Source organism: Saccostrea cucullata, unplaced genomic scaffold (genome assembly GCF_032062105.1).
Source record: "Saccostrea cucullata isolate Sc308-1 unplaced genomic scaffold, CSIRO_AGI_Scuc_v1 ctg2120, whole genome shotgun sequence".
In the NCBI taxonomy this organism is placed as follows: Eukaryota; Metazoa; Mollusca; class Bivalvia; order Ostreida; family Ostreidae; genus Saccostrea; species Saccostrea cuccullata.
Genome location: NW_026937845.1, coordinates 15,540 through 20,332, shown reverse-complemented (window position 1 = coordinate 20,332; position 4,793 = coordinate 15,540). Strand labels below are relative to the sequence as shown.

At 32.0% G+C, this 4,793-nt stretch overlaps 1 long non-coding RNA gene across 2 annotated transcripts; it reads left to right on the top strand.

Annotated features, from left to right (window-relative positions):
* Nucleotides 1–716: 716 nt before the first annotated feature.
* LOC134248966 (uncharacterized) lies at nucleotides 717–4,453 on the top strand. Of its 2 annotated transcripts, none has more exons than XR_009988174.1 (5): nucleotides 717–1,017; nucleotides 1,356–1,427; nucleotides 2,160–2,272; nucleotides 2,610–2,740; nucleotides 4,309–4,453. It is a non-coding gene; the product is annotated as an uncharacterized LOC134248966 (long non-coding RNA). The 2 variants fall into 2 exon arrangements; XR_009988173.1 differs by having other exon boundaries at nucleotides 2,610–3,369.
* Nucleotides 4,454–4,793: the final 340 nt, after the last annotated feature.

Here is a 4,793-nt window from a genome sequence, read left to right as displayed (position 1 = left end):
GATTGGTGGAGGGGATAGGTGGGTCAACTGAGTGCAGCCCCTGGGGGAAAGGGGGGGCAAGGGAGTGCAGCCCCTGGGGGATAGGGGGGTCAACTGAGTGCAGTCCTAACCCAAACTAACCCTCCCCCCTAGCCGTAACTAACCCTAACCCTAACCCCCCTAGCCCTAACTAACCCTAACCCTAACCCCCCCTAGCCCTAACTAGCCCTAACCCCCTAGCCATAACTAACCCTATCCCCCTTAGCCCCCTCTAACCCTAACCCCTTTTTAACCCTAACCTAACCTATCCCCTAAATACGGAGTTGTTTACACTGTGTTTACATTGGTACGTTGGTACTACGTTTTGTTTATGCTAACTATACAGGTAAATGCACCGTGTGCAAAAAACATTACAAGAATGTCATTATGACGTCACGCTTCACAGTCTAGACAGCTTAACCAGTTCAAACTGGTTTTTTACTGAAAAAGACAAATAACAAAAACCTGGATTTTTTACTGAAAACAATAACAAATAACACACACAAGACAGATTATAACAAGAATCAATACGTTTTACCTGCGTTTTTATACCTGTTTGCATCAACTGTAAAGAACCGTGTGCAAAAAATTAGAGTCGTGTGCAAAAGAAATATACCTTTTACCTGTGTTTCCTTATATTCCTCTTGCATCATCTATAAAGTGCTGTGTGCAAAAAGTACGATAAAACTTACCTATGCATTGTGACGTCATCCATGTCAGCGAGCTACCCTATGCATTATGACGTCATACACTTGTAAAATTAAAGTTTCATTTTCACTTTTGTTTCTAAGAAGTCAACATAGATTTTCAAAAAATGTAGGACTATCTTTTGTTTTTCCTCTCTTTTACTTTGATGATTGTTATGTTATGAAGCTTTTCTTGTATAAAGCTCAATTTCTCTATCACCACGGAAGTAAACATCCTGATGCATTCTTGTCATGTGAATGTTGAGAGCGTGTTCATTTTTGAAATCTCCTTTCTGACAGATATATTCTACAGGTAAGTTTGTCTTATTTTTGTTTACATTTCCTATGAAGGTCATCTTTGCATTTAACCATGATTTATATGTAAAGTTCTATTTTGAATTTAAATACTGTATTTATCCTCATTTCATGTGATTTACAGTTATATAACCTGCATGTAACTCAAAATACATTTAATATTTTTATGATAGGTCATTCTATGATTGAATTTCAATCAGAAAAATATTCACTAAATTTTGATAAAATACATGGTATCTTTTTACATTTCTATCCCTTTTGTCTGTAAATTATTGCTTTACTTACATTGTAAAATGAGGTTAAATGTGTATCACTGTATTGTATGATTTTTTTCAGGATCAGCTGAGATGTTATTTCACTGGATTATTTAATGGATAGGCTTATTGGGCATATAGTTGGATATCTCTGGTGAGTTTGTCTTTTTTTAATTGTTTACATTCCCTATGAAGGTCATCTTTGCATTTAAGCATGATTATATGGTTAATTTAATTACTGTGCAATACTTATGTGATCTGTTGTCTCTAACTTACATTCATATAAATCATGATATAATTTCATAATTCATTATGTTTGTTACCCATGGAATTCAGACTTACTAAATGGTGATCAAAGAGATATTAATTAGGAATCTAATAAGAGAAAAGGAGGAATTTACAAAAGATTAATCCTAAGTCATTTACTTTTTGTTTTGATTCTAAATATGTGTGATATATGCTATACATATATTTTCATTTTCACTTTTGTTTCTTGGTAATGAGCTTTTCAAAAAAAAATGAAGGACTACATGTTGTACTGTGATGATGCTTTAAAAAAAAAATAAAATATGTATTTTTCTGTATGCATTACTGATAGCTATTAAACCAAAATTGAATCTGCTGTTAATAAAAAGTCTTTTAGTGTCTAAATAATTAATTTAATAATCATTTTATTTGTGATATTAATACATTAGTTGTGCTTGTATATCATCTATAAATAACATGATGAACTTTTCTCATCTCGAGTTAATGTTAAAAACAATTTGTTTTGAGTCTAAACAAAAATATTTTCATGATCTTTTTTGACATTGTACATGTTGTATTTAAACATGCATTGTTTCATGCAGTACTCTGTCATATTTAAAAAATGCTTTTATTTCTACAGTCATCAACATGAAATGTATGACTTCATCTTTATACAGTCGGGTTCGGGTTCAGCGGCCATGGCGAATCTCGGCAAGATTTTACCCCAGTGAAAAAAGACTTGTAATCCACCGTGTAGGTCTTTTAAAGTTGTTTCACATTGTTTATGATTGTGATTATGTTACCACTCACCTATATGTTTAATGTCGGCTATGCTAAATAGCCCATTTCTGTGAAATTTGAGATAATGTTTTGTCATGTGCTTAAAGTATGGCCTGCTATTCATGTCATCATTTAAAGTCTATCCTAAATAAACCTGTCTTAAAAAATACATTTTACAAATGACATTTAATATGATAAGAGTATAGAAATCCATATATATAAGAGATATTATTTTACATTACATTTATAAGAGGCATTGTCTCATGTAATTTAAATCATAATAACAAAATGGGTTTTATTTTCTATACAGTCCTCAACCTGGAAGATATGTTTTGTTCCTAACCATCTATAATCCATTCTCTATGAAGTGAAGCCTGGCTGCTGGTCTTCTTTTGGAAATACACAGTTTGTCAATCAACATACAAACACACAAACTTGAAGGTAAAGTTTCAATGAGATACAATTGTAACTTTTATTTATTTATTTATTTATTTTTTGTTACATATGCATGTTTATATTTTGGAATTGATAAGTAAATGATATATGATTTTTTAAATAAAGGGGGTTTGGTGGTCATGGTCATGTTTAAACCATATTGATATCCTTCACAAGAAAAGGCATAAAAATTCATGATCAAATTTTAAAACTAAAATGTATGAAGTTTTTCTGTGCCAAATGATAGTTAACAGCTAAAGATAGCATATCTGTGGAATAAGTTAAATATGGCTAATTTGTTAACCCCCAGCTTCCTTAATAGCATAGTTGGTAAAGATAGCAAGTTTTGACTTCAATTGCTGATGAATTCCCAATTTTTCATTTAATATTAACATTATATCACAGGGAAAGAATACTATAATGTGGCCCATCAGGATGACCAGAAAAGAAATCTGAATGACCCTCTTGATTATGCATAAAGACTGTAACCATATAACTGATGTAAGATGATCTGATTGTGTGGAATTAAAATTTCCTGGTGTTTCTACTACCCAAGATCTTCTTATGAGTGCATGGGACTGCTGTAAACCTTCTGTTAAAGCACACCTTGGAGCATGACACTTTATTCATTTAAGGTACTTTCAATATCATTTCTATGAGTTTGTGTTCTTTCTTTTTAATAATCTAGTGTTATAGCTCCTTTAACCTCATTAATATGTATGCTTCGAAAATCTTAGATCTGTCTGTATAGTTTCTTCACCTCTTTGAACACAAATACCCTGATTCAAACTTTTGAGGTAAACATCATAGAGACATCATAGATGATTATCAGAGTGTGTATCACAATCTTGACCATAAGGTCAATTTAAAATGGTCTAAGGCACAACAAATGAAAGTGAAAACTTTTTTTTTATTAGAATACATAATTATGTAATAAACAAATACTGGAAAAGTTACTCTCATAATAAGCCTTAATGTCCTCCAAGAGTTCAGTTTGGACTTCCTCCATTAATCCTTATATCTTGTAATCCTTGTATCTCCAATGGTTTTGTGGTCTAAAAATCATGTGTCTTTAACAATCTTTTTTTTCTGACAACTGTTTTCTCTTATCATCTATAAACTTGACTTCTTCTCTAGTCAAAGGTCTTTCAGGGTAATCCAAGTAATTCTTACCCTCTTTTGGTAATAAATGGTTATATTCTTCATTTGCTTCTTCTGCAATCAAGGGTCTTTCTATGTAATCTCTGACAACATTAGGATCACCCTTTTCTGGACATAATTGGTTATATTCTTCTTGAGAAATGATCTCAGTAGTGCCATCTTTTTTTATTTTAACTGGTATACCTCTGTCTACATCTTTCTCTGAAAGAATTCTCTCTCCAAACTGAATTTTACTTATTCCTTTACTCTTTTCTTTACTAGAGGTGTTACCCATGGTTAATATGAAAAGTCAAAATCTTATGTTACAACTTGTATTTATACCCTTTTTGTCTATATTTAGAATTCCATCAAGCTTATATTGCATTACAATTTTTCTTTTTTCAACTAAGACATTATTTTTTTTATTTTTTCAGGATTCTCTTGTGAGGGCTTATGGAAATGATCTATGTCTACTCTTAGAATGGTGAAAGACTATCAGATTATGCAAAGATTAACAGAATATCCTCTCTTGGAACACTGAAACAAGAAAACCGAACTTAAGAGGATGAAGGATTTAAGAAGCACATAGATAAATATGATTTCCAGCGAATTTATCCAGTACAATCATAGACTGGTTTACGGGATTACAAAGAAAGGACTCCCTTGGGTGTTGGGTGAGGCTAACTTTACACCATACTTTTTTTCTTCTTTTGTCTTCACCATCCCTTATAACAGAAATTCTTCAAAATTGCATGAGGAATTTCATGGGTTTAACTTATGATAAGAGCGTTCCTTAGGTTAACAAGTGTATGGATGATAGCTAATGCTGAATCATTATATTTTGATATTTATGGATATTCAAGAATGTATGATATTGAAATTCTAAATATGTATAGGTCAGGCAGTTTGTCTTTGAATT